This window comes from Loxodonta africana, chromosome 13 (genome assembly GCF_030014295.1).
Source record: "Loxodonta africana isolate mLoxAfr1 chromosome 13, mLoxAfr1.hap2, whole genome shotgun sequence".
Classification (NCBI taxonomy): domain Eukaryota; kingdom Metazoa; phylum Chordata; class Mammalia; order Proboscidea; family Elephantidae; genus Loxodonta; species Loxodonta africana.
In genome coordinates this window covers 50,973,514-50,996,246 of record NC_087354.1, presented here as the reverse complement: position 1 = coordinate 50,996,246, position 22,733 = coordinate 50,973,514, and the positions used below count along the sequence as shown (strand labels likewise).

General features: G+C 46.8%; 1 long non-coding RNA gene across 1 annotated transcript; it reads right to left on the bottom strand.

The window, feature by feature from the left end:
• Positions 1 to 1,245: 1,245 nt before the first annotated feature.
• Positions 1,246 to 5,453, bottom strand: LOC111752866 (uncharacterized). The gene is made up of 2 exons (XR_002787760.2): positions 4,803 to 5,453; positions 1,246 to 3,507 (listed from the first exon to the last, which is right to left on the bottom strand). It is a non-coding gene; the product is annotated as an uncharacterized LOC111752866 (long non-coding RNA).
• Between the last annotated feature and the right edge of the window lie 17,280 nt (positions 5,454 to 22,733).

Below are 22,733 nucleotides of genomic sequence, written 5' to 3'. Positions count from 1 at the left end.
GAAGCTATTTTTATGCAGTACAGCTGCGGTTATGACCGTGCCTCTTCCTGAAGGGGAGGGTGGGGAGTAGACCTGAGTCATCAGGGGGTCTGGCAGGCTGACACAGGCTGTGTGTAGAAATCAGGCGTATCCCCCACATTACCCCTGGCCTCCGCCTTTCTCAGGTAGCGGCCCCAAGGTGGACAAAAGGGCTCCAGGAAGGACTAGGGCAATTACTGGGTTTGGGGCCTGTCAATCACTATTGATCTTCCAATGAGCTGTGAGCTGGTAGTGTCCCTGGGAGGGAATCCGAGAGCTGGAATAGATGACAGAAAGGGCGCCTGACCCACCCACCCTTCCCTCCACGCTGGAATTTAAGTTTCAACAGGGTTTACTGGGTGTATGCTGTGTGCCCCACGCTGTGTTTAAAGCTTAATATGCCCCGTTTATCTTATTCTTCCAACACTTTCCAAGGTGGTGGTGGTGTTAGGTTCTGACTCATAGCGACAGTATCTACAACTGAGCTAAACACTGCCAGGTGCTACACCATCTTCACAATCGTTATGTTTGAGCCCACTGTTGCAGCCACTGTGTCAATCCATCTCGTTGAGGGCCTTCCTCTTTTTCTCTGACCCTCTACCAAGGGTGATGTCCTTCTCTAGGACTGGCCTCTCCTGATAACGTGTCCAAAGTAGGTGAGATGAAGTCTTGCCATTCTTGCATCTAAAGAGCGCTCTGGTTGTATTTCTTCCAAGACAGATTTGCTCATTCTTCTGGAAGTCTGTGGTACATTCAATACTTTATCTCCATTTTATAGATAAGGACACTGAGGATCAGTGTGGAGATGTGACTGACTCAAGCTCCTGCAGGACGCCTGAGCTGGGCAGTCAGTCCAGTGCTGAGGGAGCCAACAGGAAGATTTTTTTTTTCCTGGAAGATCAAGGAAAGGCTTCCCGGAGAAGGTGATATTTGAGCTGGACCCTAAACAATGAGCAAGATTTAACCCTCTTGAGTGGTAGGGAGGGGGAGGAGAAAGGCCATGTGACACAGAAGTGGTAAAAAAAAGGCATGAAGGTGTGACTGCATGGCTTGTTTAGGAGTGTCAGATAACCCAAGGTGGCCCGGAAGGGGCAGGGGATGTGGCTGGAGCAGTGTGGGCAGATGGGGTGGGGCCTCCTATGCCAGCCCCTTTGGGGTTCCCACAGAGCTGTGCAGGCCCTGGGCATCCTCCCGGAAGTGCGGTTGTGCAAGGAGGGAGAGGAAAGGAACCCACATCGGGGAGGAAGCCTAGGGGAGGCAAGGTAAGTCCAGAGGAAAACAGGTGGGTTTCCTGCCCTAACCTGGAGCCTGAGTGTAGGCAATGGCCAGGCCAGGCCAGGCTGGGCCAGGCCAGAGCTGCTGCTCTCATTCTCCATAGGCGCAGCCTCGGTTGGGGCTCCAGGGCTCGGGGCTCCAGGGCTTGGGGCTCCATGGCCTGGCTTCCCTGAGCCCTATCGGCTGCCCTTCCCTCAGCACCAACTCTGCCAGTGGGTTTGCATATAGTGCTTCCTTTAATCCTCACGGCCACCTCCAAGGGGAGTATTATCACCCCCATTTTGTGGGGACCACCTCATGGGCCCTGCCCGTGTCATCACCCAACAGAAGAATCCATGCTGAGCTCTGCTCTCAGTTAGGGAAGCGATAACCCTCTTTCTTCAGAGTAAAGGGAACCCTGAGGTCCCAATCCAGCTGTGACTCATACGCTTCCTGGGAGCCCTCAGCACAGACCCAGATGTTTGAACTGGAGGTCCCCTTAGAGATCATTTTTCCACCCCACGTTTTACAGTTGGGGAAACTGAGGTCCAGAAAGGGACATGCTTGGGGTCCCACAAATGGCCCTAGAGGTGCTTGGTCAGCCTCTTTTGAGCCTGAGTCTCTCACTGAGGCTCCATTCTAGCTGGGAGGTTGAGCAGAGAGGGACTAGTGGGTTAGGGGGCAAGAACTTGGAGGAAGGGGGACTTGTGGGACAGGCTGGCTTGGGGCTTCTGGGAGATTGAAGCCCCCTTCATCCCACCTGGAGTGTGCGGACAATTCAGGAAAAAGCCCTTCTCAGGACATTTACTGACGTCTGCCTGAAAAGTGCTAAACTGATGCAAATCTGGGGTGACCCTGAGCTAACTGGCGACCCCTGGGGTTGTGCAATGTACAATTGCTCAACTGTGAGTGGCCGCCCAGCCCTGAAAATGGAGCGAGGCCTCCATCAACTCTCCCCACTTCTCTGTCCTCTCACCTCTTCCCCTTTCTTCTTCTCACAGGGCCAGGATCCAGGGGCTTTCCCACCAGAGCTGGGAAGGAAAGAAGGGGACAGGGGAGGAGGAGGTAAAGTGTGGACGGCAGTAGAAAGAAACCGAAACCAAAAGTCCCGGCAGGAGTGACTGTGAAAGGCAGGCCTGTGGCAAGATACTGAGGGAGCGAAGCTGCTCTACCTGAGGGTAGCAGCCCTGGTCAGAGACATGCTGGCTGCAACTGTGGTGCAACCCAGAACAGACCTGCCTCTTCATGCTGACGAGAAGCAGGCAAGAGTCTGTTTACTCTGAGGACTCAAAGGGCCCCTCCAGACCTCAGAGTGCCCAGCACTGGTGTTAGGGTCATTGCTGGTGGGAGGGAGGAGGGCACCGAGCCATCAGCAGAAAGCGGGTGACCTTTTGCCTCAGCTGGTGTTAGTGTCTGTGTGGACATGCTCACGCCCACAAAGCTGGGGGCAGCTGGCATCTGCGTGCCCGGGGTCGTGGGGACCCGATTTCCCCAAGCTGAGCTGGGACATGTAAAGTATAATGGATTTTCACAATCCGTCTGACTCTGAGGGGTCATTGACCTGCTACAATATTGGAATCTTCAGAATGTTCAAAACCTGGACTGTTCTAGAAAATTCAGGTTGTGTGGTTACCCTTTCTCGCTTCCTTTTTGATTCAACGAGCGAGTCGTGTATGGGGAACCCAGAAGCCACCTTCCCTGAGGGTTTCCTGGAGCCTCTGTGCAGGGACGGATACTGCTTTGGAGAGTGGGCCTCCCAGCCCCAAACCAGCAGCCCTTCAAGGGCTGGGACTGTGCTTAATTCATTCTTGTGTCTCCCATGATGGTAGGTGCTTCCCCTCCCCTGGGGTGTTGTCAGAGAGTGTCAGCTCCTGGCTTCTCCATTCACGCCTTCATCCGTGTAGCGAGAGCTGACACCTACCCTACGCTGGACTCATTAGAGACAGGGAGGAATAGGGCAAATATGGTGTCTAAATGATCTAGTGCTGCTATAACAGAAATACCACAAGTGGGTGGCTTTAACAAACAGACGTTTATTTTCTCCCAGTTGAGGAGGCTAAAATTCCCAGTTCAGGGCACCAGCCCTAGCGGAAGGCTTTCTCTCTCTGTCGGCTCTAGAGGAGGGTCCTTGTCTCTTCTCAGCTTCTGTTTCTTGATTCCTTGGAGATCTCATGTGGTGGCCATCTCTCTTCTCCCATCTCTGCTTCCTTGCTCCCTTGCTTAATTTGCTGTTTTCTGTCTCAAAAGAGATTGATTTAAGACACACCCTATACAAAGGCTATGTCATTAACATAACAAAAACCATTCTGAGTGGGATTATAAACACAAGTATAGGGGTTAGGATTTATTTAAAACACATATTTTTTGGGGGGGACACAATTTAATCCATAACATGTAGGGACAGGGCAGATGATAGTTCAGGGCCACGGCCCTGACCCTATCCTGTCCCAGCTGTGTGGCCTTGGGCAAGACACATTCTTCTCTGAGCCTCAGTTTCTTCATCTAACTTTTATTGAGCACGTACTATGTATGCATCAAGCACTGTGTTACGTGTACCACACACAGTAACTTACTCAGAAAGTACTTACAAAGGCCTACCATATGCTAGGGACACTTCGAGGCCAGATGCGGCAATGGAGGTTTGAAGAGGTGAGGTCACCCCCCAAGGCACGGCCTGTCCCCGGAATCCACTCTGATGACTAGTTCCCTGCACTGTACAGAGCCGAGCAGCCTGTAAGACAGGCCTGTGGAGACCTCAGCGCAGAGCCCGACTCCAGGAGTGCTGTTATCAACAGAGGCCGGGCTGGCTGGGTGGAAGGAGCTCCCAGCCTGAGTTCAGGTGCCAGAGCAGTAGGAACCCAGCCAAGCGGCCCCACAGGATGCTGTGAGAGGGGGGCCCTTCACACTGGGATTCTGAAAGACCACGTCTACAAGCAGGGGCAAAGGCCAAGGAGTCTGAGGAAGGGGACTGGCACCCATAAGCAGGCTCTTCACCAATGGCCTCAGATTGGTGGGGCCTGAGAGGAAGCCAGCTGAGCAAGTGGTGGAAGAGGAAGCAGGTCACCTTCAGGTCTGGCTGACCCACAACACTCGGGCTGAAGGTCATAAACTCAGAGTGCCCCAGGAAGGAGGTCACTGATGAGGAACAACGGACATACTGTGGCCACCTCTGGCGATCAGGCATAGCTTCCTTACCCACCACCCCAGACCAGTAACCAGCGGGCAGGGAGCCCCAAGCAGAGGGGGCCGGGACTTGCATGAGGACCCCTCCTGGCAGCGGATGGCCAACCTCTATGGAGAAGAAGTGGGCCTTCAGTGCACAGTCCCTGTGGCTTAACATGTGTCCACAGCAACACCCAGAGGGATAGGATAGAAGGGCCCAGCTGGGGAAGGCAGGGAACCTACCCAAACCCAGCAGCCCTCCTAGATGCCACGGGCCAGAAGCCTTGAAACCACCCTTGCCTCCTCTCTCTCACACCCCGCAACATATCTGTCAGCACATTCTGTGGGCACATCTCCAAAACACTCACCGCTTCTCCTTCTTCCCCACTGCTGTCCAAGCCACTGTGGTCGTCTCTCACTAGGAGACTGTAGCAGCTCCCTCACTGGCCTCCCTGCTTCCACTCTTGTCCCCAGAGTGTCCTTAACACGTCAGCCAGAGCAACAGTGTTAACGAGCAGGTCACTTCTTGGTCCAAAGCCTTCCAAAAACTGCTTCACTCAGAGCAAAAGCTAAGTCCTTTCAATGGCTCACAAGTCCCTGCCCTCACCCCCGCCTCCCAACACACCGCTCCCTCCTTTTGTTCCAGCCACTCTGGCTTTCTTGCTTTTCTTCAGACAAACCAGGCGTCTCCTCCCACCTCCAGCCCTTTGCACTGGTGTTCTTTCTGCCCAGGGCACATTCCCCTTAGAGATCTGCATGAAAAACCACCCTACTGCCTCCAAGTCCACTCAAATGTCACTGTATTTGTCAGCATCCCAGCAGGAAACAGTATTCAAATTAGGATTATCTGAAGAGGGTTTAATAAAGGCACTCTTCACAAAGATCTGAACGGAATGAAAGGAAACCACAGGGACAGTACAGGCCTGAGCCCAGTAGCAGGGGCGCCTTCGCTACTCCCAGGGCTGTAGGGCCAGGGAAAGAGGTGGAGGCAGGAAGGAGAGAATTGTGGGAAAGGGCTATCTGACAGGAGCTGTGACCCTGCAGGGAGGGAGCCTGGGGAACAAACACCTCCCTCACCTCTCTGGGCTCTCCTGAGAAGGCCTCCCATAGACCAACCCTAGCCAGAAGCCAAATGCAGCCCTTCAGGTCAGCCTTCTGGTAGAGGTATAATCCATAATGAAGGCCATGTTCTTTGATTTTCATCAGTAAGTGCTTCAAGTCCTCTTCACATTGAGCAAGCAAGGTTGTATCATCTGCATAACGTAGGTTGTTAATCCTGATACCACGATCTTCTTCATATAGCCCAGCCTCTGGAATTATCTGCTCAGCATATAGATTGAACAGGTATGGTGAAAGGATACAACCCTGACGCACAGCTTTCCTGACTTTAAACCACAAAGTATCTGCTTGTTCTGTTTGAACAACTGCCTCTCGATCTATGTACAGGTTCCTTATGATCACAATTAAGTGTTTTGGAATTCCCATTCTTTGCAATGTTATCCATAATTTGTTATGATCCATGAAGACTATGCCTTTGCATAAAAAAAAAAACAAAAACATAGTCCATAAAAAACAGGTAAACACCTTTCTGGTATTCTCTGCTTTCAGCCAGAATCCAACCGACATCAGAAACGATATCCCTGGTTCCATGTCCACTTCTGAATACGGCCCGAATTTCTGGCCGTTCCCTGTCGAAACACTGCTGCAGCCGCTTTTGAATGGTCTTCAGCAAAATTTCACTTGCATGTGATATTAATGATATTGTTCGATAATTTCCACATTCGGTTGGATCACCTTTCTTGGGAATAAGCATAAATATGTATCTCTTCTAGTCAGTTGGCCACTTAGCTGTCTTTCAAATCTCCTGGCATATACGAGTGAGTGCTTCCAGCACTGCATCCGCTTGTTGAAACATCTCAGTTGATATTCCATCAATTCCTGGAGCCTTGTTTTCACCAATGCCTTCAGAGCAGCTTTGACTTCTTCCTTCGGTACCATTGGTTCCTAATCATGTGCTACCTCTTGAAATGGTTGAACGTTGACCAATTCTTTTTGGTATAGTGACTCTGTGTATTCTTTCCATCTTCTTTTGATGTGTCCTGCCTCGTTTAATGTTTTCCCCATGGAATCTTTCACTATTGCAACTCGAGGCTTGAATTTTTTCATCAGTTTTTTCAGCTTGAGAAATGCCGAGTGTGTTCTTTTCTTTTGGTATTCTATCTCCAGGTCTTTGCACATGTTATTATAATACTTTCCTTTGTCTTCTCGAGCTGCCCTTTGAAATCTTCTGTTCAGTTCTTTTACTTCATCATTTCTTCCTTTTGCTTTAGCTACTTGATGTTCAAGAGCAAGTTTCAGAGTCTCTTCTGACATCCATTTTGGCCTTTTCTTTCTTTCTTGTCTTTTTAATGACCTCTTGCTTTCTTCATGGAAGATGTTATTCCACAACTCGTCTGGTCTTCGGTCATCAGTGTTCAACATGTCAAATCTATCCTTCAGATGGTCTCTAAATTCAGGCACATAGTAGGGACTCAATAAATTATTGCTGGGTGAAGAATGCACACTCAGTCTCCCTCAGTGGCCCCTGGCAGGGAAGGAGTGTGTGATGCTGCTGTCTACTGCAAGACAGGGTAAGAGAGAAGCCAGCAGAACCCCAGGCTCGGGAGGAAGATAGCCCTGCAGGTTAGCCTACAGCAGCCGCCCTCCTCTGTACCTGTGGTTCCCACCCTTGAGGCAGCAGATCCTTCCGTCTCTCCATGGCTATGACTTGAGATTGGTAGGGATTTTCCTTGGCAAAGGCCTTCCTGAGCCTGGTCTCTCTAACAAGCCTCTGCTCTGTGAAATCTCCTACCTTGTGAATCAGCTCTTTGCAGGTACCTCTGGCCTGGCCCCTCTCCTGGGCCTCCAAGGAATGTTTCCTTCAAGGAGTCCTGAACTCACCCTGCAACAGAAGGGCCAGGAGGCTGTGAGGCCCCCTTTGGCCAGGCCTCAGATTCCCAGGGACTGGGAGTATGGGGCCTGCCTGAACCCAGGACTGCCCTTGGTGAACTCTTCAGCTCCCTCCCCTACAGGAGCCCTAGGGGTTGCTGGGGCTTCCCTGAGCTAGCACTGCACCCTGTCAATAAGCCTCCCTGTCCCACAGGAGAGGACATTTACCAAAAAATGTAAAATTCAACCTAGTCCCCCAACGGGAAGTCTCATAATTGTAAAGTTGTGCATTTTCTGTAATAGTTCTATAAACCAAAAGCTATTTCAGTCAAAACACCCATAGAATTTGGGGAAGGAACCTTGAAAAATGATATTAATCATAAGCTGGAAAAATAAACATTTGAGATAAGCAGGGAATTTCTGAAAAAGGAAGGGAACAAGGAACTCACCAACATAAAATCCAGAAGTCTTCAAAAAAAAATGATTCAATAAAGAGCTAATCACTTTAGTATACAAGTGTTACAAATCAGTATGAAAAAATTGGGCAACCAAATTAAAAAAAAAAATGAGCAAAGTACATAAACAGACAATTCACTAAAAAAAAAAAAAAAAGACAATTAAAAAATAAACAAAGATACAAGATGTCCAGATTCATTCATAATTAAAGAAATGGATAACAACATAACAATGAAAAACCTTTTTCTATTGCCAAATTGGCACTGATTAAGATGTTTTGCAGTATACGGTGTTACTGAGGGTGTGGGGAATGTAACTGACCAACGTTTTGAAGGACAAATTGGAAATAGCTATTGTGGTGGAGTAAAATGGCCTTTGACACTCCTCTCTTCAAGAGGTGAAGCTCATATCCCTTTCCCTTGAATTTGGGCTGGTCTATTAATTTTCTGACCAATAAAATACAGCAGAAATGACAGCATCTCACTTCAAAGTGCATCCCTTAACTTCCACAGCAGGTTCCACTTCCTGCCTCTTAGAAGCCATCTTCGACTACATGGCACCACTGTGATTTGAGAAGCCCAAGCCATATGGTGAGGTCCTAGAGCATAAGACACCATATGGAGAGAGAGAGGTCAAGGGACACTGGAGCCTCTGTTATGTGTGTGACAAAGCCATCTTGGAAAAGAGTCAGAGATGAACCAACCTAGCTGAGCCCGTCCTGAATTCCGGACCCATAATGGTTCTTTTAAGCACAAAGTTTTGGAGTGGCACAGCTATTCATATTTACATTTACCCCTTGGCCCAGCAATTCCACTTCTGTGAATTTAACCTACTGAAATGTTTGCACAAATGCACAAAGATACTCAAACAAGGAAGTTAATTACAGCATTGCTTATGATAGCTCAAGACTGGAAATAATATATCCATTATTAGAGGAATGGCTAAATGAATTCTAGTATATCTAGTCAATAATATACCCTGCCTGCTAAAAGCCTAAGACAAGGAAAAGTCCCATTCTAGGTCCCATGAGCCTCAGGTGGTATAATAGAATGGTTGAGAGCATAGACTCTGGAGCCATATTTCCTGGCTCTGCCATTTTTGAGCTGTGTGACTTTGGGCAACTGTTTAATCTCTCCATGCCAGTTTTGTCATCTGTAAAATGGGGATGGTAATCATAGTACCTACTTCAGAGGGTTGTGGTGAGAAATCAACAAGTTAATATGATGAACCTGGTATATACCTGTGCTATCTGTATTTTGAAGAAGCCCTGGTGGTGCAGTGGTTAAGCGCTCAACTGCGAACTGAAAGGTCAGCAGTTTGATCCCACCAGTCGCTCCACAGGAGAAAGATGTGGCAGTCTGCTCCTCTAAAGATTACAGCCTAGAAAACTCTATGGAGTAGTTCTAGTCCGTCCTATAGAGTTGCTATAGTCATAATCAACTTGACAGTAACGGGTTTGGTTTTTGGTTTATGTGTATTTTGAAGATGCAAAGTGGTTGGAATTTTAAATCGGGTTAGACCAGACTTTTACTATCTGCAAGATTATCATCCTGGGGCAAGGAAGGGATATTTGACAAATAAAGGCTTGAATGCAGTGGTAGGAGAATATGTATAATACAATATGTATAACAAACCAAAAAAAAAACAAATCCAGTGCCGTCGAGTTGATTCCGACTCACAGCGACCCTATAGGACAGAGCAGAATTGCCCCATAGAGTTTCCAAGGAGCGCCTGGCGGATTTGAGCTGTCGGACCCTTTTTGGTTAGCAGCAGTAGCACTTAACCACTATGCCACCAGGGTTTCCACAACACGTATATAATTTATTTATTTATTTATTTGCTGTTGTTGAGAAATACACGGCAGAGCATACACCAATTCAACATTTTCTACACATACAATTCTACATCGATTACATTCTTTAAGTTGTGCAACCATTCTCACCTCCTTTTCTGAATTGTTCCTTCCCCATTAACGTAAACTCACTGTCCCCTAAGTTTTCCATCTACTCTTTTGAGTTGCTTTTGTCAGTTTGATCTCATACAGATAGTTCTTAAAAGAGCGCAATGCTCAAGGCAGCCATTCCTTACTAGTTAAGCTAAACTAATGTTTGGTTTTAAGAAGATTTCAGGGGACATTTTTGGTTTAAGATTTAAAGATGATCTCACGGCAGTAGTTTTGAGGATTCATCCAGCCTCCATGGCTCTAGAAAGTCTTGGATTCTATGAGAATTTGAAATTCTGTTCTTCATTTTCTCTCTTTTGATCAGGATACTTCTATAGAATCTTTGATCAAAACATTCAGTGATGCTGGCTGGGCACCACCCAGTTCTTCTGATCTCATGGTAAAGGAGGTAGTTGTTCATGGAGGCAATTAGCCACACATTCCATTTTTTCCTCCTTTTGGCAGGAGAGTATATACATATATATATTTTAAAGAATTGGACTCACCATCAAACGGGGGAAAAGATAGTCCTTTTAACAAATGGTGCTGGCAAAACTGGATGTCCGTCTGCAAAAATATGAAACAGGACTCATACCTCACACCATACATAAAAACTAATTAAAAATGGATCAAAGACCTAAATATAAATCCAAAAACTATGAAGATCACAGAAGAAAAAATAGGATCAATGCTAGAGGCCCTAATACACAGCATTAACAGGATACAAACCATAACTAACAATACACAAACTCTAGAAGATAAGCTAGATAACTGGGATCTTCTAAAAATTAAACCCTTATGCTCATCAAAAGACTTCACCAGAAGAGTATAAAGAGAACCTACAGACTGGGAGAAAAAAAATTTTTTTTGGCTATTACAAATTAGGCAAAGTTCTGATCTCTAAAATCTACAGGAAAACAATACCTCTACAACAAAAAGACAAAATAATCCAGTTAAAAAATGGGCAAAGGAAATAAACAGAGATTGCACCAAAGAAGACATTCGAGGAGCTAACAGACACATGAGGAAATGCTCGAGATCACTAGCCTTTAGAGAAATGCAAATCAAAACCACAACGAGATACCATCTCACCCCAGCATTAGTGGCATGAATCAAAAAAACAGAAAATAACATGTTGGAGAGGCTTCGGGGAGACTGGAACTCTTATGCAGTGCTGGTGGGAATGCAAAATGATACAACCATTTTGGAAAACAATATGGCGCTTCCTTAGAAAGCTAGAAACAGAAATACCAGATGATCCAGCAATCCCACTCCTAGGAATATATCCTACAGAAATAAGAGTCATCACACGAATAGACATATACACACACCCATGTTCATTGCAGCATTGTTCACAACAGCAAAAAGATGGAAACAACCTAGATCCCCTTCAACAGATGAATGGATAAACGATCTATGGTACATACACACAGCGGAGTACTACGCAACAATGAAGAACAACGATGAATCTGTGAAGCATCTCACAACATGGATGGATGAATCTGGAGGGCATCATGCTGAGTGAAATAAGTCAACCACAAAAGGACAAATATGGTATGAGACCACTACTATAAAAATTCATGAAAAGGTTTACACACAAAAAGAAATGATCTCCGGTAGTTACGAGGGAGGGAAGGGGTAGGGATGGAAAGAAAAAATGAAATTATAAAGAAATGGACTCAGACTGTACTTGCTATTCTGCATGTTGTTACCTCTTAAGAGATTCTTTCTGTCTCAGCACACACAGAACACTCATTCTTTTTAACAATTGCTCAGCATTGCATTGTGTGGCTGCACCATCATTTATTGCACCATCCCCTACCGATGGACACTTGGGTTATTTCCAGTTCTTTGTTACAGTTACAAGCAACATTGTAGCAAATATCTTTGCACATGTATCTCTGCCAATTACCACTATTTTGTCTGCAGTAGAGATTCTTAGAAAAGGAATTGTTGAGCAGAAAGGGATGTACATTAAAAAAAATCCTTATAGCTGTTATCAAATTGCTTCAATATCTGGTTCCATCTCCCCTTCCACTGCTGCTTATTCCCCTAATGTTGCTGTTTTTACGTGTGTATTTTTTTTAGATGAACTTTAGTATCAAGTTGCCAAGTCTTACCAGGCTATGTTTTTAAAATGAATACAAGGATGAATCAATCAGTTACCATGATGACTGAAAAGTTCACAGTCAGGCAAGGGTTGGGTAGGGATAGAGGTGTAGTGGAGATGACAGGGGCCAAACAGCCCAGTGAGACCAGGGCTGGCACTGAAGGCTGGACCCCTGGCTCTGGGATCCTCCAGGAAAGAGTGGCATTCTGGGTCTGGGGCACTCAGAAAGGCCTCTGTGGGGCAAGGCCTAGCTTTTGTACTGTTGACAGAGCATTTTCTGGAATATAAGTAACTGAATTCTCACAACAGTCTTGTACATTAAATGCAGGGGTGGATTATCCAATAGGCAAAGTAGCACAGTGCTTACCTTGCTTACTAGGTCATCTGTAGTGAACATGTCACCTTTTTTCACCACATCAAAGATATTTCTCTTTTCACATTTGCAGTCCTTAACTGGGCAGATGACCCAGTAAGCAAGATAAGCACAAGCTTACTTGTGCTTACTTACTAACCTGTAGTGAAGACATGATGTGGTGAAACTCATGTGAAATTGTTCACTACAGATGACCTGGTAAGCAAGGTAAGCACCATGCTTACCTTGCCTCTTGGATAATCTGCCCCTGATTAAGTAGTATGACTATCACCATTTTTCAGGTGAGGAAACAGACTGGAGGTCTTGCCTGACTCCAGCATCTGAGCTCTTTACGCCTCCCCTTATCTTTGTTGAACTTTGCCCAGCATCGCCCCCCAGCACACACACACACCCCTGTCCCTGAGGCAGGGCTAGTTGAGCCACCCTGACCCACACGGGCTGGGCAGGGAGTTCCCTGGGTGGGGGACATTGCCCCAGTGGTCTTTCTTTCCTAAAGATGTGGGGGACACAGACCCCACCTGTCTGCTGGACTCATCTGCCTCAGGGCAGGACTTCCATAACAGGCTGGATCCTGGCCTGCTCTGGGGCCACACTGTGCTGCCTCACTCTCTCAACCCAGGAATATCTGGTCATCCAGTCTCTTCTCCATGCCAACACCCCTCCCACCTGCCCACCACCACCTTCTCAGAAACGAGGCCTGCAGAGTTCATTTGGAATGTCACCTCCTTCCTGCAGGTTTTTAATGCACATTCCTCAGACAGGCGCCCATAGTCAGTCCCAAACTTTCTGTGTGAACGAGCCTGAAGCTCTCTGAAAGGGTTAGGAGTGCAAAGAAGGTTAGGAAGGGCAGTGGAAATCAGGCAGTTAACCCCACACTGACTTGCAGCCCCAACGGGCCTCTTCCTCTCACACCCCAAGGTCCAAGTTCTTAGTTTGGCATTCAAGGACCTTCATCTGCGATAAGGAAAAGCCTCAGAAAACAGCGCAGCAGAAAGCCGGACCTGGGTCTCCAGGTGGCAGAGGGTTGGAGCACTTGGGCGCCGCGCTTCTCTGCGCCCAGCTTCTCCGCGCGGAGCCTCCTTCATAGGCGTATCCAACCGGTATCGGCTCAGCTCCTTCTTATATCATCAATTCCAGCTAGGTTAGACCACAGCCTGTATCCTCCCTCAAGCCTTTCCTTCCTCGCGCCCTGTTGGTCTCCCTCACTGTCTTGCTCATGTTGGGGACAAATCGACTGTTCGCACGCCTGAGGGATTTACGGTACGTAGAGAAGAACAGCAGCTCTTCGCCGGCTCTGGCGCCCCCGCGTGTCGATAGCCAGAACTGCAGTTGGGCACACCTGAGGAAATTACGGTCGACAGCAGCTCTTCGCCGGCTCTGGCGCCCCCGCGTGTTGACAACCGGAAGGAGCACAGTGCAGCCCATCCGCGCGGATCTGAGGGAAGAGCGGCACAGCGGCTTGCAGTTCCGTTGTAGACTTGCCCCCTGCCTGGCTGGAGGGTGGGTTAGGGTGGGGAGTTTACCGGCAGAATGATAGCTGATTATAGGTTATCTTTTTCAGGTGATGAAAACCTTCTACATTGTAGTGGTGATGGCTGTATCGCTCTGTGAATATACCGAAAACTCTTGGATTGTACGCTTAAATGGGCGAATTGTATGGTTTGTGGATTATATCTCAATCAAATTCTTGCAAAAAAAAAAAAACAAAACACCGCAAACAGAACGTGTTTCCATTGAGTGAATTCCAACAAATTCTGTGTGTTACTGAGTATAATTATTATATAGGGTTTTCTTGGCTGTAAACTTCATGGAAGCAGATTGCCAGGCCTTTCTCCCGCTGTGCTGCTAGGTGGGTTTGAACCTCATTAAATTAGTCGTTGCTGTTAGGTGCCATGGAGACGGTTCTGACTCATTTGTGGCCCTAAGTGTAACAGAACGAAACACTGCCTGGTCCTGTCCCATTCTCACAGTCGTTGCTGTGTTTTAGCCCATTGTTGCAACCATCGTGTCAATCCATCTCATCAAAGGTCTTCCTCTTTTTTACTGACCCTCTACTTTACCAAGCATGATGTCCTTCTCCAGGGACTGGTCCCCCCTAATATGTTCAAAGTACAAGAGACGAAGTCTGGCCATCCTCGTTTCCAAGGAGCACTCTGGCTGTACTTCTTCCAAGGCAGACTTGTTTATTCTTCTGGCAGTCCATGATATATTCAATATTCTTTGCCAATATCATAATTCAAAGGCATCAATTCTCCTTTGGTCTTCCTTATTCACTGTCCAGCTTTTGCATGCATATGAGTCCAGTGCAAGATGTTCGCGCTCTCTAGGGTGAGAAAATTACGCTAGTATAGTATGCGCGGAGCCCGGGTGTCACAGTAATGGTTAAGAACTGCTAACTGAAAGGCTTGTGGTCTGAACCCACCCAGAGGCTCCATGGGGAAAAGATCTGGTGATCTGCTCCCATAAAGATTACATCCTAGGAAACACTGTGGGGCAGCTCTACACTATCACCTGAGGTTGCTAGGATGGCGCCTAACAACAACCGTACAATGTGCCACTGTACCAAACGGAGAATGTGTATATTACACACCCACACACACATGATTACATTAAAATGTACAAGGTAAACAACAATGACACAAAGATTATTGTGACAAATATTGGCAAGAATGTGGGGAAACTGAAACCTTTATCTGTTGCTGGTGAGAATGAAAAACGGGACAGCCATTGTGGAAAACAGTGGTAGTTCCTCAAAAAACTAATTCCACTCCTAGGTATACACCCAAAAGACCTGAAAGCAGAGACTCAGACAGAGACTTGTACACCAGTGTTCGTTGCAGCCACTATTCACAACAGCCAAAAGGTGGAAACAACCTAAATGTCCATCAACAAATGAAAGGATAAATAAAAAGTGGTACATACATACAATGGAATACTACTCAGCCAGTAGGAGAAATGAAGTCTTGATACATGCTACAGTATAATTGGAGCTCGAAGACACTATGCTGAGCAAAATAAGCTAATCACAAAAGGACAAATATTGTATGACCTTACTTACGTAAAAAGACAAGAAAAGGCAAATCCACAGAAACCAGTGTATTTGTGGTTACCAAGAGTCGGGGGAGGGAGGAAAAGCAGGGTTAATAGTGATGGAAAAATCGCATTGATTAAGGGTAGGGTCGCACAGCTGATTATTGTAATTACCATCGATAAGTTGTACACCTGTAATAAGTTGAATTGGTAAAAGTTGTGTTATAGGTACATTTACAACAAAGACAAAAAAGAAAAATGAGTAGCAGAGTAGTTGCTGAGGCTGCTTATGTTCAACCACACACCTCAAAGTATTTGGTTCCTTGGTTTGGAGGTTTAGGGTCATGGTTTTATGGGACATCCCAGTTAATTGCCCTAATAGTGTGCTTATTGCCTCTGTTCTATCTCCTACGTTTTTGCATAGTGTCTGGGGTATTATAAAAGCCTGCAAGTGGCCATCCAAGGCACAACTGGTCTCTATTCACCTGGAGCAACAGAGGAAGAGGGACAGTCAGGAATAGGAGGAAGAAATGGAATGTGTGGCTAATTGCCTCCGTGAACAACTGCCTCCTTTGCCATGAGACCAGAAGAACTGGATGGTGCCTGGCTACCATTATTGCACATTTTGATAAAAAATTTCATGGAAGAATCTTGATTAGAAGTGGGAAAATGCAGAACAGAATTTCATATTCTCATGAACTCTAGACTTTCTGGAGCCATGGAGGGTTGATGCACCCTGAAACTATTGCCCTGAGATAATCTTTAAACCTTAAACAAAAAATAACCCCTGAAGTCTTCTGAAAACCAAATGATAGTTTAGCTTAACTAGTAAAAAAGGTCTGCCTTGAGCATTATACTCTCTTAAGAACTATTTATATGGGATCAAATTGACAACAGCAACTCAAAAGATTAGACAAGAACCTTAGGGGGCAGTGAGTTTATGTTAATGAGGGAGGACTCAGAACAACTCAGAAAAGGAGGGTGAGAATGGTTGCACAACTTTAAGAATGTAACCAATGTCACTATATTGTACATGTATAAACTGTTAAATTGACGTATATTTTACTGTATATATTCTCAACAACAAAATAAATAAAATTTGGAGAAAAAGACTTTATTGTATTAGTTAGGATTCAGTCAGAAGGAGCCTTGCCAAAACACTCAGATCAAGCCTGATCTACTGATTTATAGGAAATACAAGGGACAGAGGAACATGTTAAATGACACCATGGGGGAAGTGGAAAGCTACAGGACAAATGACCCAGTATCTTTGACAAAGAAATTGCAAAAAAAAAAAAAAGAAGACAGAGAGAGAGATGAAAGTGAAACCTGCAGACTGAAGAGACAATCACCCAATTTCAGTGTATGGAGCTTATTGGATTCTGATTTAAATAAACAGTAACACACATCCATACATATACACACACATATATGACAACTGGGGAAATTTGAACACAGACTCTATATTTGATGATATGAAGGAATTATTGTTCATTTTTTAGTATGAAGATAGTATTGTCATTTTTTTTTTTTAAGGTTTTTATTTATAGAGATCCATACGGACATTTATGGATGAAATGATCTGAAGTCTGAGATTTGCTTAAAAATAACTCAGAAGAGGGGGGAAGTTGCCAGGAATTGATTGCTGAAGCTGGTGAGGATTATGTGGGGGCTCATTATATTCTCCCCTCTACCTTTGTATATATTTGAAATTTTCCATAATAAAAAAAATTAAAAACCTCATATCTCTTTGATGGACACCCTGGTGGTGTAGTGGTTAAGTGCTACAGCTGCTAACCCAAAGGTTGGCAGTTCGAATCCACCAGGCACTCCTTGGAAACCCTATGGGGCAGTTCTACTCTGTCCTATAGGGTCGCTATGAGTCAGAATTGACTCAACGGCAATGGGTTTGGTTTGGGTTTTATCTCTTAGATAAAGAAAACATGACAAAATATTAATATGTGGTACCATTTTTTCAACTATTTTGTAGATTTGACATTTTTCTACATAAACATTAGGGAAAAAAATCTTCTCTTTGTCCTGATCCTCTTGCCCTAGTTGGGGGCCTCAGTGTCCAGACCACAGGCCCCCAGGAGCCATTCCAGGTAGGTGGTCCCTTTGGGAAAAGGACGAGTCTTACAGTCACAGACCATCAGAGGGAACAGTCCCCACACCAGCAAGAGCAAAGCTAGAAAAGAAACCGAGTCTCCTGGCACCCAGGCCAGGGCCCAGTAACTGTACCCCTTCCAAATGTTGCCTGGGGCACCTGGAACTTCCAACTATGTCTTTAGAGTTCCTGTCAACATGGGGAGTCACGTGCCATTGAGATTGGGCTTCCACGCTCCTTATTTTTCCTCCCTCCCACCTTCTTTCTTGTGATTTAATAAAACAAAGTGCTTACAGGGAAGTGAGGAGGTAGACAAGAAGCAAGCAAGTAAACAAAGTAATATCCGTGTGTAATATTGGGGTTTTTAATATTCAAAAGTATTCAACTATGAGTCTTTGGAGCTGTGGGCACCCTGCCAGGCTGTGGGGTGATGGGGGAGGTCCCCATAGCAGGAGAAAGGAGCAGACACAATTGTTCTGCACAAAAAACAAGGCTGGGTGGAGGGCATCTGGGTGTTACAGAGAGAGAGGGTCTGGTTAGAGGGTGGAAAGAAGCAGGGTAGGGAGATTAGGGTGGAAGGGGGCTCTATCGGGATGAGTGGGACTTTGGGGCAAAAGGCGCTCAAAGAGGAGCTTTAGAAAGTTTTGCCATGTTTGAACTAATTCCTTGCCACTTTAAAAATAAAGGTTTGCATTTGTTGCCAAGCCTTTTGGAACCAGATTTGTGTTTCTTTTGAATATGAAATCACAGGGTGACGGGCCCCCACACAGAGGCTATAGAGGCTCAGAGTTTGTGTCATGAATTGTGATCTTGCTTTGGAGAAAAAGGCAGGCTGCTGTGGAGGGCAGTGGGGGTGTGGGCAGCACAATTCACACTGGAAAAGTGATACTCAGGCTGCGTCTTACAGAATGACAAGGAGCCAGCCATGAGGAAAGGATGGGCAAGAGCTGTTCCAGGCAGAGGGATGGCAAGTGCAAAGGTCCTGAGGCAGGACAGAGGACATTTCAGCTTGCTAGAGGAACTTTCACAAGTTTAATTTAATTGTTTACTCCCTGAGGCTTAAAAAAATGACGTTTGAAATGATATGCATCATTTCTAAGCCACAATGTTAATAGGCAGAGCTTATAAAAGACTATGATTTCATGACTTCTCCACACTCAAACCAAGTTTTCCTCACTCACACACTTCTTATTTCTGATCAGTGTAAGGTCAACCACTTCCCTTTGTCACACATGCACACAAGACTCTCATCCTTACACAGGCCTGAAGCCATCCCCACCCCACAGCTGAAGCCCCAGCACCGGGCTCTCAGGGCCTTCTCTCCATCCTGTCAACCCTGGTGTCTCTGAACGATAGGACCTTCTTGTCTCTCAACCCCAAGTGTCCCAGAAGCCAAAGAGATGGGGGCAGCCCATGTGTGAAACCCAGTACGGTCTGCTTGGAGAATGACCTGGGATCTCTGTGGTGTGTGTGTGGTGTGCGTGAGCTGTGTGTGGTATGTGTGTGGTGTGTGGTATATGTGTGTGTGTTATGTGAGGGATGTGTGTGGTGTGTGTGAGGGATGTGTGAGGTGTGTGTGTGGTGTGTGTGAGGTGTGTGTGTGGTGTGTGTGAGCTGCGTGTGTTGTGTGTGTGGTGTGTGTGAGGTGTGTGTGTGGTCTGTGTGGTGTATGTAAGAGATGTGTGTGAGGGATGTGTGTGGTGTGTGTGAGGTGTGTGTGAGGTGTGTGTGTGGTCTGTGTGGTGTATGTAAGAGATGTGTGTGAGGGATGTGTGTGGTGTGTGTGAGGTGTGTGTGTGGTGTGTGTGAGGTGTGTGTGTGGTGTGTGTGACGTGTGTGTGTGGTGTGTGTGACGTGTGTGTGACGTGTGTGTGACGTGTGTGTATGTGGTATGTGTGGACTGTGTGAGGTGTGTGTGTGGTCTGTGTGAGGTGTGTGTGGTGTGTATGTAGTGTGTGTTAGGGGTACGTGATGTGTGTGTGTGGTGTATGTAAGGGATGTGTGTGGTGTGCATGTGGTGTGTGTGGTATATGTGAGGGGTGTGTGTGGTGTGTGTGTGCAGTGTGTGTACCGTGTGTGTGTGGTGTATGTGAGGAGTGTGTGTGTGGTGTGTGTGGTATGTGTGTGTGGTGTGTATTTGGTATGTGTGAGGGGTGTGTGTGATGTGTGAGGTTTCTGTGTGGTCTATGTGTTCGTGTGTGTGTGTGTGGTGAGGGCCAGAGATCAGGTGTGGTGAAAACGGGCCCTGAATCCTGGCAGGGACAGGAGAAGGGCAGAGCCAGGGCTTGACTCCCTCACATGTCTCTGCAAACACCCCCAGAGCTAAAGAAGTGTGAACATCCACTTCTGGGTCTTGTCTGAAGTGGCTCACCAGACTGTGTATTCTACCCCCTAGTTTTGATAAAAGTGCAGTTTTTCCAACCTTTCTCTATGCATCATGTAAAGCTGAGGTTCTGACTGTGATTTCCTGTGCCCCTGGTCCATCACTGTGTGCCCCCAGGGCCTGGGCACCCCAGTTTGAGATGCCTAGGGCCAGGTGTAGGAGGGCAGAGTAGGCCGCAGACTTGGGCTCCTCTGAGGATCGAACACCAGGAGAGCCCTCTACGACTCTGAGGAGTAGCTGTGGGGGCTCTGAAGGGAAGGTGCCTACCACTGTCAGGTGACAAGGTACATCATGGGCTGTGTTCTGTTACTGGCTGAGCTGCGGGGGTGCAAGAAGCAGGCATATGATCCTGTCCTCAATGAGAGCTGCTGTGTAGCGTCGGACCCCCCACGGTAGGCTAAATAATGGTCCCCCTAGTATGCCCACATCCTAATTCCTAGAACCCATGAGTGTATTACTTTCCATGGCAAAAGTTACCTTGCAGCTGTGATGAAGTGAAAGACCTTACAATGGGAGATTATCCTGGATCCTTCAGTGGGCCTGGTAGAATCATAAGGATCCTTCTAAGAGGGACATCGGGGGAGTCAGAGTCAGAGGAGAAGGTGATGTGATGATAGAAGCAGAGACTGGGGTGATGCTCTTTGAAGATGGTGAAGGGGGCCACAAGCCAAGTAATATCGGCAGCCACTAGAAGCTGGAAGATTAAGCAGAGTCTCCCTTCAGAGTCTAGACTTCAGCCAGATCAGAAACTGATTTCAGACTTCTGACCTCCAGAACTGTAAGAGAATAAATTTGTGTTGTTTTAAGCCACTGTGGTTTTGCCCATTTGTTCTAGCAGCAATAACCCAATAGGCAACTAATATAGGACCCCATGACACTGGCTTTGGGAGCACACACACACTGACTCTGAACTGACTGCTTACTGGCTGTGGGACTTCTGGCCTGTGACTCACCCCCTGGGCACCTTGGCTTTCTTCCCTGTAAATGAGGGTGATAACAGCATCCAGCTCCTAGGGCTGTTGGGAGGAGGGATTGAGACCATGCTGATAAAGGAGTGGAGCTGTGGCTGCCACACAGCTGGTGCTCAATAAATGATAGCTCAAAGAGATGAAACCTGCTTGGGGAAACAGTGACAGAAAAGCCTGAAGAAGAAGAGATTGGAAATGAGTGGTGTGGACTAGTGCTTCTAATACTGAAATATGCACAGAACTGCCAGAGATGCTGTTAAAATGCAGGCTCTGGCTCAGCAGGTGTGGGGCCTGGGACCCTGTCTTCCCAACAGAATGCCCCCCAAATGATAAAAGAGCATGAAATCAATTAAGTAGATTGCTAAACATAAGACACAGTTCTATTTTATTATTTTTTAAAAAAGTCTCTAATTTCTCATAAAAATATAAAGAACAAAGAAAACCCAGGAGGGTGTCTTGCACAGAAACCCACCATCAGTGCTGAGGGTCCCTCAATCCCTGGATACCTGTGTCAGAAGGACTGCCGTGCTGTGTCCAGCAACTGCCATCAAGGCTGGACAGCTCACAGGCCCTACTGTCCAACAGGCCTGTCCTATAGTGTTATCGTGGAAGGCTTCTAGAGAGCTATAAGAGAGCAGTGCTGTGGAGCTGAACTTGAAGGCAGGGAAGAGGTTGAAAAGAATGGGCCAGGTTGTTCCAGATGCAACTGGCAGTGTGGTGCAGTGGGATTAAATCCAGGCTCCACCACTTGTTGTGACCTAGGCAAGTTACTGAACTTCTCTGAGCCTCAGTTTCCCCACCCATTAAATGGAGATGACAATGTCTGTCTTGCAGAATTGTTGTGGGGAGTAAGTAAGATAACGAATAAAAAATCCACGGCAGATTATAGGAGCACTGAGGACTGGGGAAGCCTTCTAGGGGAAGACCCATAGGAACTTCTGGGCTCATCTGGGAACACTGGATGGGTGTGGCCCAGCCTGGGCCATGATGGCTGGTTGGCTGGTGTGGCCAGCCTTGGGTCAGGGTCACTCCACTTCCCAAGGATCTCTCCAGTGCCAGCTAAGTGTCACTCAGGTCTCACCTTCAGCCTCTCCAGGGAAAGCTGGGAGGCGTGGACAGTCCCCAGGCAGCAGTGGCTGCAGGAAGAAGGTGACAAAGCAGCAGCTGACCCAGGGCCATGGACATCAACGGTGGCAGCTAGGCAGCTGTGCCAGCCAATTGCTCCTTGGCACCTCTGGTCCCATCCATCTGGGAGGTCAGCATTTGGAGAGTGATGCCTGCTGTCTGTACACTTGGACTACATTAAAGAGCAGTGGCTCTTCAATTGGACTGCCCGGGTTAAATCCTGGCTCCGCTGCTTACTGGTATGAGGCTGGGAGAGTTACTTACCCCGTCTGTGCTTCGCTGCCTTCGCTGTAAAATGGTGCTTATAGTACCCACTTCCCAGGGCAGTTCAGGGGACAAAATGAGATAACTCACACAAAGTGCTCCCCCCAGCTATTATCATTAAATTATTTTTCAATGTCCCTTTCAAATACCCACTTCTCCAGGAAGCCTTCCTGGACTGCATGCCATGGACCGAAAGAAGTTCTTCTCACGATCTGGGCAGAAATATGCTGACTGCACCTCTCAGAGCTTCCCTAGCTTCTTGCCTTTGGGCAGAGATGCCTGGGACCCTAAAAACAAACAAAAAACTCCATTACTGTCGAGGAGTCGATTCATAGCGACCCAGTCGGAATCGACTCAACCGCAAACGGTTTGGTTTTGCCTGGGATTCGAACATCCCTAAATCCAAAAAAACCTAAATCCAGAGGCTGTAAATGCTTTGAGGTGTAAACAGCAAGGAGAGAAGAGCTGGGCACCCCTCAGGGGTCTGATGTGTTTAATACATACCTTTGCGCTTGTATGCGCCTTTGCAAATCTTTCGCTTTTGCTTGCGTGCATTTTTAATATTTTTATTGGTATTGTAAAGGTTCTGAGCCGTGGGCAGGTTGGGGGAGCA